General features: G+C 38.3%; 1 protein-coding gene and 1 long non-coding RNA gene across 2 annotated transcripts in view; both read left to right on the top strand.

Moving 5' to 3' along the window:
* The window catches only part of LOC110263280 (protein MAIN-LIKE 1-like), a 4585-nt gene extending 2309 nt beyond the window's left edge, over positions 1 to 2276 (top strand). The window contains exon 2 of the transcript XR_002348634.1: positions 2263 to 2276. The gene's annotated coding sequence lies outside the window, so the exon portion shown is untranslated. The remainder of the gene's footprint in view (positions 1 to 2262) is intronic.
* Positions 7025 to 9166, top strand: part of LOC110263279 — a 23467-nt gene continuing 21325 nt past the window's right edge. Inside the window, exon 1 of the long non-coding RNA XR_002348633.1 lies at positions 7025 to 7067. This is a non-coding gene — a long non-coding RNA (uncharacterized LOC110263279). The remainder of the gene's footprint in view (positions 7068 to 9166) is intronic.

Here is a 9166-nt window from a genome sequence, read left to right as displayed (position 1 = left end):
AGCACCAGCACCACCACCACCAGGACCACCACCACCAGAACCAGGCTCTTATGTGCATCATGATGACCCTTTCACAAATCCACCTGGCTGGGTGGACCTTGGTGCCTCATCCAGCGTTTAGGAGAGATCCATAGTGAATGAGATACAGTTTGACGAGGTATTTTAGGTTCAGACGGCTGACCAGTAGACCATGTAGCGGATGCAGAGCAGTTCCACACGACCAGAGAGCATGGTGCCACTTATGGTGTACCTTTCTCTGTCCCAGAAGTGACTACCTCGATTTAGGTGCCTCAGATGTCCCCGGGTGCTCACTCCTCCTACGGACCAGATCTCTGGCCGAGGTCTCAGTATGCTACACCGCCTTCCATTGACTACGGCCGACTGATGACTACCTCACATTGATTACCTCCCTCACCTCAGTATACACCACCACCACCACATTTTCAAACACAAGCGATTGATCATGATTCATGCACACCCGTACTTTCCACAGCCTCCTCCGCCACCGTCATATGTAGTGGCCCTTCCACCACCACCAGCTCCTCAGGACCCGTGAGGCCGCAGACTACCTCGCCAGACCCAGCCTCCCCCTTATGGCACTAGGCATCGCCTTCATTATCCTAGGGACTAGCATCCATGATTAGCAATACATGTTATTAGATTAATTAGTAGTTTATCCTGTATTACTCCAAAGTACAGTATTTTGTACCAAAATTTTACATTATAGTGATGATGTGCTCCTTTATTTCTTCTGTCTTTATTTTATGTACCTTGTTTAATGAATTTTTTTAGTTACTATCCATGCCTTGATTAGGGTTATGTGTGCAAATTATCGTAATAGAACATAAAACATAGGCAGTTCGATTGCTAAATAAAACAAAATAACAATGATATATAACGTAACCTCAAATGAATAGCATGGTTCTAGTACATATGAAATGTGGCACAAGTTATGCGATTGCTAAGAATCCTCTATGGCTTGATTCAGACAACCCCTCCGAGTATGGCCTGTTTGCCGGCATAGCCTGCACCGTTTGTCTTGGCAGTCCACCTCGTCTATATCGCTACGAAACCTCGTAAAAATTGGTCTTCCGGTTGCCTTTCTACACATGGCTGGATTAGGGCGCAAACATGCCCCGTGCCACTCTGGCCAAAGCTTCTCGTCAAGGATCGGGGGAAACTCTACCTCGTAAACCTTGAGCTCAGACTCTTGAAGGTAGACTAGATGAACATATGACCCCCACTCGAAGCTGGAAGCAGCACAAGCAGCAAATGCATGACAATAGTAGAAATGAAGTGAATGGAAAAGTTTGCAGTCGCATGTCCCCGAGCTCAATCAAAAACGGAATGAACTCTGGCTCTAACCCTCAAATGGCTCTAATTCCTATACCCAAAAAACCAAAGCCCTCCTATTGCAATGTGTAACTCGCATCTTCTGAATACCCTGTTTATTCTTTTCAACCACAGCCTGCAGCCACTGTGAATACCGATTACTCGCTGCCATTTGAGCCTGCACCTCCCTACCCTTCCAGACGAACAACTACTACAATCTCTCGTACATGCATCTAACAATAGCTGAAATGGATAGATATCTTGTACCCTTCAGAACTACGTTGATGCACTCAAATAGGTTAGTTGTCATGTCCCCAAACCGACGTCCACCATCACAATGTTGCAACCATATTTCCTTATTAAATCTACTGGCCCAGTCAGCCATCTCACGTGATAACGTCCTTAGAGCATCCATGTACCGTTCGTACCCAGCATTCCTAGGACTGTATGCAGCATTATGAGATACTGCTTGCCCTCGGCTGACATGAACCAAGACATGAAGTTCACAGCCATGTGCCTGACACAATACGCATGGAACGCCCTAGGAGGCTTCCAAAGGCTGTCATCAGCTTTATGTGCAGCCTTGATTGCTTGGGATCTATCAAATATAATCAGTAGCCCTTCTTGTGGTGTCACATGGCATCTTAGATTGTAAGGAAGAAGGACCATGAATCCGTACTCTCAGACTCAACAATGGCGAAGGCAACATGGAGAATGTTACTGTTACCATCTTGTGCAACTGTAATTAGCAACACTCCACCATATTCGCCATACAAGTGCATGCCATCTACGGAGATGAACGGCTTACAATGCTTGAAAGCTTCAATCTAGGGAGGGTATGACCAGAACACCTTATCGAACTAATCGCAATCGCGCACCATCAAGTGGCCATCATAATACGGTATGCACTAATGTCACATACCGTGCCAGGGTGACAACTCTGCAATGTTTGGAGCAACCGCAGCACCTTGTACGACTCTTCCCAATCACCATATATCTGCGCAATTGCCTTTTGTTTTGCCATCCAAACCTTCCTGTACGACGGCTTGAAGTGATAGCTTTGTCTTACTATACTTTGTAGAACAGGAATGGTCACTAATGGACTAGACTGTATGAGTGGCAGGATGATTCTGCATATGAGGTTGCTGTCCTACGGTCGGTAATCCTATGACATCGTGGGGCCAGACAACGCACCTCCCTAACCATTTTAAATATAGTCAAATTAAAATCTAACCAAAATAAGAATGACGAAGAAAACAACGAATTAAGATACAATAACACTCATCAATATCCCAGATTCTGTCGGAGGGCAACACAGAAACTCCAAGGACAACCATCCATAAATTGCCGCCAACGTACATGGTACTTTAACCGATCTGACTCGACTACTCGATACTCGGCACTTTTCTGAATGCTATAATTCTTCACGCCTTGCAGCACTCCCTCTCTGCTCCTGAATTTGTGACCAATCCGAAACTCCACACCACTATCGGTGTTGTAATCGTCGGCCCCCATATTCGAATATAGAGTTTCCTCGTGTATCGCATCCAAATCCAATGTATGGTAGTAGCTGGGTACAGATGATAACTCTGGAATTAGATGCGAAGCAGGCTAAAGGTATCGAACTGATCCACCAACAAGAATCTCAGGTATGAACTCATCGTCATTTTCATCGTCAAAGGATCCACTTTCATGGCTATCGGCAATGTACACTTCGTCGGATTAATCATCCTCAACGTCCATGTCTTGCACTTGACTAGCATAGTGCAACAGTCATGGTGTGAGTGGAGGGTCATCCAATATAAAGTTCGAGCTGCTAGCACTACCACCAACAACATCACGAATCTCTGTAGAAAGCTCTGTCACTTGTTCAACCATAATTCTACCATGCACGTCAAACATTAGGCGCACATGCTCATCGCCATCGACCCAGAATAGACGAAACCAAAATACACCAATCTCCATCGGTGCTAGCATCCTATACCTAACTCTACCAACCACTTTTCTCTCCCCACTATTGACGTGCGTCAATATCATACTCTTTAACTCAAACAACGAATTTGTTCTTCGAGTTCGGAACAGCACAGGACTCTCACACTTAAATATAATTCCGCTGTCACTGTTTCTCATCTAATAGTTAGGATACACCATCACAACATAGAAACCACTACCACTAGACATTTTTGCTAAGTTTTTTTGAACAAAAACAAAAGAGGAAGAAGAATTGAGATATTTCTGAGGAATATCAACAATTTTCTGATCCTTTTATAAGAGGTTGATTTTTATCGTATTCTATCCCATTTATTGTGTATGATTTTTATTCTCACGTATCTCATTTATAGTGTAAACAAGATAAGTATCGCCATATCTATAAATGAGATATTACTAAATAGTTATTTCCCACGTATCACGTTTGTAAACGTGATACATTGTCACGTGTTCGTGCCTTATCTCTTTTAATTAAAATCCATTAATACCCTCAAATTAACGTATATTCATAATTAAAATATTTATTTTATTTATTTACAAAAAATCCTAATACAAATGCAAATAAAAGATAGTCAAATTATAATATAAATTTTCACAATCTTTTTCTAAATTCTTGGCATCAATAGAATTGTTCATCATGATGTTCGTAATCAAATTACTACGAAGAATTAAAAAAATACCAATTTCAACATAATTTTCAACAAACAAATTTAAAATAACAACAATATTTATAATACAATATAACACAAAAATATAAATAAAAGTTTACAAGGAAATCAAATTAAGTCTCAAAGTGGACCCTGAAATTAATAGTTACTTAAATTTGTCCTCAGAGTGATCTATCGTTTGCTATCGAAAAGTTGAGCTGGACTATTTCTATAACGCTGGCACTGTAATGACTAGCTGATGTGGTGAATGAAACTTTACTTTTGCAATTTGGTCACTTTCCCTTTTTAAAACCTTAATTCCCAAATTATCTTCAAATTGTATTTAAACCTAAATCATTATCATTATTAAGAAACACTCCATGCTTCTTCCTCATCATCCTGTTCCCAACCATTTTCCTTGCCACCGTCTTCACTCTCGTATTCCCCTTCCCATTTGTTGTTACTCCCATTATTATTGTGGCAATTCCAATGCAAATCCACCCTTCCATTATTGACGTTCCCCTGAAGAACCATCCCATCATTCCCCACATTCCCCACATCATTACCTTTTCCAAAAACATTATCTTCATCATCATCAGAGATATACATAATTTTTTTTCATTAAAGTTCTTATTTTCTAGCTTCTCCAAAACCTTGTAGTATCTTAATGGCAAACTCGCGTTGCACTTATAGTAGTACCTCCTCTCCCCCTTAACCACCACTCTCTCCTCCCTTACTGGAGGCTTCACTAGGGCATGCCCTGAGAACATAGGAGAAGACCTTGCTCTAGTTTTTCCTCTTTTCCAAACTTTCACTTGGCTTAAATGTGCAAATTTTCTGTGAGTAGTAGCAATAGGAGAATCAATAGTCAATAGCCAAAAACCCTAAAGTTCATTTGGGAGAATTAGAAGCTAGACCTGAAGTTCACCAATCACCACCCAAAATAAGCAATACTAACACCAAATTCAAATTACTTTAATATCAAAATTAAAAGTTAACACTATTCATATGAAAATGAATATGAATATTGCAAGGTAGGAAAAGTAGTAATACAACAAACATCAAGTTTGTGGAAACGGATCATGTATCGAGTAAAAAACACGATCCTCTTACGACTCCAAAATCCTCTAACTGAACCTTCCTCAAAACTGAAGAGCACTGGGGTGAACCAGCCATTGGAGCCTAGCCTTCAACAGAAGCGGAAGTAGGATTCAAAAGCTTCCATGTTGGAAGAAGCGAGTTGCACTACTGGTGTAGACGAAGCTCCGTTTCCGAAAGAGAAGAGCTGGAAGGAACGGGAAGGGAATGACAGATATTACTTTAAAGACCAGAAGGTGTCGCCCTTGCGGGAGTTGGAGATCATTTGGGGATTAGAGTTTTAAAAGGGAAAAGGGACCAAATTACAAAAATTAAGTTTTGTTTGTCATGTCAGCTAGTTATTATATGGCAGGAATAGTCCAACTCAGCTTTTCAATGAACGAAAAGTGTCTTAAGGACTATTATGAGTCTTGGAGTGTAACTTCGAGGACAAATTTGAGTAACTATTAACTTCAGAACCACTTTAAAGCTCGAGTGTAGTTTCAGAGACTACTTTGAGGCTTAACTCCAAAGAAACCATCTTTATTTTAAAAACAAGTCACATAGCTTGGATCATATATATAGGAGTAGGAATGTAAAATAAAATATATTTAAAAAGTAGGAAAACATAATAAACAAAGAAATAAAAAAAAAGAAAAAGGAAAAAGTAAAAAAAAAATATGTTTTGAAAATTGTAACTTTTTTTTTGAGATAGGGCCTAAATGAGTTAATAATCAAATTCGTCTCTGAAAGATCACTTGATCTCTATTTTGATCTCCGAAAGATAATTGCATTGGTAGAGATCATTCTTCCATCATCTTAGTGGCTGATGTGGAACGTTAACTAACAGTGTGGCACACCCTAAACGTTAGCCATGTTGATGTTGACAAGATAAGTATGTTACATTAACCCAAATTAATCCAATGTTAGAGCCCTAATGCCAATCTTAAGCATAAATAACTCCACTTTTCCAATGAGATTACCTTGTACATTTGTTAGTAGGTAAATTTGTTAAGTCGCTGTGATGATGGGGTTAGGAAACAGTGGTCGTGGTGGTGACTTGCCATGTCAATCTCATGGTAGCCATGGTTCCAGCTCTTCTATGTGATGGAGGAGGAAGATCAGGGACCAAACATGCTTTTGTAGGTTGAATACTTTGATAAAAAAATTTGGGACACCAGAGAATCTAGATAAGTTGTTCCATACTTGTGCAAAATACTAGGTGAGTTAGTTCAAATAAAAATTTTCATCATTGTCCATCATGTTGTCTACTTTTGGGTTGTTAATGTTGATTTCTTTAAAAATTGTAGAAGGGAAGCCACAGCAATTACTTTAGATGGGTTGATGATGATGAGTATGAAAGAGCGGCAGAAGGTGGTGGAAAGGCAGATGCAGAAACTAATGTAGACGTTGTCAGTGATTATGATGAATGGAGGGTGAATGTATCATGGAGAGTAGGCATCTTGGAAATTGAAGTTACAGCAATGAAAATGATGTTGATGTACATATTTATTGAAATAATATTGGCTACTGTCATTGGTGGATCACTTTTAATCATATGTTTGTTCAAGTAAAGCTAGTAGTGATGTTGTGTTATGTCGTTCTTAAGGTCCTGATAGACTTTTGAGATTGAATGAGTTGATAAGTAATGATGAACTGAATTTATTAATGAGATGATCTATTCTAATTTGTTTGTGTTTAATTCAACATGCAATTGTACGTTATGTCTAATGGGTTGCTAAAAAATGCATTATGGTGATGTTTATATAAACTCGTATATCATAACATTGTCTTCATTAGTAAGGATAATCATAATCATAATATTGTCTCAATGGATATACCACAGTAGCTAAGGAAGGATCCATAATGTAACACACTTAAAAAAAGGTTCCATAACATAATAGATCTAAACAAAGGGCTATAACATAATGTAAGAACTAGAATAACCGCTTTAATAAAATAATAATTTAATTGCTAGAAATATGTTTAAAAATATAAAAATGTTCTTTTTAAAATATAAATGTGAAATTTGAATTCAATGAATTTTTCTGAGTGGAAAAATGTATATTTCACGAAAAATTTTTGTAAAAATGCGTATCGGCACTTAAGCCGGCAATACCGGCTCTAATCTGACGGGTACCGCGTATTGAAAAAAATAAGATTTTGAAAATTGACTTTATTATTTTGAAAGGACAAAAATAATTTAGAATCGAAAACCGGGTGCTAATCTTAAAGGTTTTAGCCCAAAGTTAGGTCAAACGCACCAAAAACGTTAATGGGTTGGACTGGGCCTAAATCGGACCCAAAGTCCAACATATATGTGCCCTATTAATGAGCTTTCAGCTCATTTTAATGGGAAGAGAGAGAGAGAGAGAGAGAGAGAGAGAGAGAGAGAGAGAACTCAGATAGATTAAAAAGAAGAGAAGAGAGGGAAGAATACTATTTATCTCCTCCTTCTTTTAGCCATAACTTGAGCTACGGAGCTCCGATTAACAAGCCGTTTGTGGCCACGCGAAGCTCTTGCTGAGCCCATCATTTCTAACTAAGCTTTGTAGGTGAAAACCCTAAACTCTCACTCCAGTTTCCTGTCCTAGCATTTTTGTATTTTTGGTTCTAATTCTTGAGTAGATTTTATGATTTTGTTTGTTTAGAGGTAATCTAGCTTTGGAATATTGTTGGATTTTATCTCTAATCTCGTTGGTTAAGGTAAGTCTCTTCAAACTCTTGTAGTTTGATGTTTTGGGTTAGCCCTAGTGATATTTTTGTATGTTATATGATGTTAGATTGAGGTTTGATGTTTGTTGGAGTGAGTTTGATGGTTTTGGAGCCTTGAGTTTGAGCTTGGTGTTTTGAGTTGTGTGGGAATCAGCCAAGGTATGGTTTCGGTTTTCTTTATGTAATATGTAATGTTTCTGGACACTTAGACTAGTGGCATTTAAGATAGGTTTGAATGATGTGGTTGTATGATTATTTGTATGTACATGTTATGCTTGATGATGATTTGGAGGGAAGTTGAATGAGTTTTCATGTGATAATACATATATGTTGGTAGATGATGATTATTGATGAGTATAATGACTGATGAATTATGATGTTGTGTTGGTGAATGGTGTTGATTATTGAGATTGAGATTGAATAATGATAATTATAAGGATTTGTGGTGAGATATGATGAATGATGTGTATGATGAGTAAAATTGTGCAAATTATTGATGATTGAGATCTTGAGTTGGGAATTAGTGATTTTGTTGAATTACGGTAAAAAGATTGAGTGAAATAGAGGTTGAATTGATTGAAGTATAATGGAATGGTAAAGTGTAGTATGTGGTAGTGTTTTGTGATGAAATTGAGTATATTTTGGTTTGGTTTGGTTTTGGAATTTGGAAACTAGAGAACTTTGATGTTTTTGTGTAAAACTTAATTTTTAGTGAACTTTGACGGATCATAACTTGAGTCTCAAACATTGAAATTGAATTATTTATATTTTAAATTAAAGATTATTTCAAGAGCTTTAAAATAATATAAAGTTTGAGAAAAATGGAGTTTTGTAGATGAAGTTATGAAAGTTTAAAGTTTGGGGTCTAAAACTGAAATTTCTGTAACTTAACTTTTTCTGGAATCTAATATACATGCGTACGCGGACCCCTTCATATGCAGACGTGCGTGTCTGCCTAGCTTTCCCGCGTACGCGGCACATGCATGCGTACGCGGAATGGGCCAAAACTTGGTGTGTGCATACACACAGAGGGGTGTGTGTACGCACAGACGCTGTTTTACTTGGCGTAAGTAACACATTGGGCGTGCGTATGCACAGCTCCTGTTTTACTGAAAAATAATTTTTCTTCACTTTTCAAGGGTTCTCTAGCTTTCCAAACTTCTTTATCTACTGTTTAAGATTTCTAACTAGTAATTTGGCCTTAATATTATTAGAGATGGGTTAGCGAATTAAATTGGTAATTTTTTGTATAAGTTTGGAAGACGGAGACTTAGGTTTCTGAAGTTGTGAGTGAGTAGGCGGAGTACTATATTGGTGATGGTTTGAGAGCTTTGGGGTGATGATAACTTGTGAAATTAAGAACTGATGATGGTTATGATGAGCGTGGGTCTCGGAGAGGAATGAAC

This window comes from Arachis ipaensis, chromosome B06, assembly GCF_000816755.2.
Source record: "Arachis ipaensis cultivar K30076 chromosome B06, Araip1.1, whole genome shotgun sequence".
In the NCBI taxonomy this organism is placed as follows: Eukaryota; Viridiplantae; Streptophyta; class Magnoliopsida; order Fabales; family Fabaceae; genus Arachis; species Arachis ipaensis.
The sequence above is the reverse complement of the archived record's forward strand: the minus strand, read 5'-3'. Positions and strand labels throughout refer to the sequence as shown.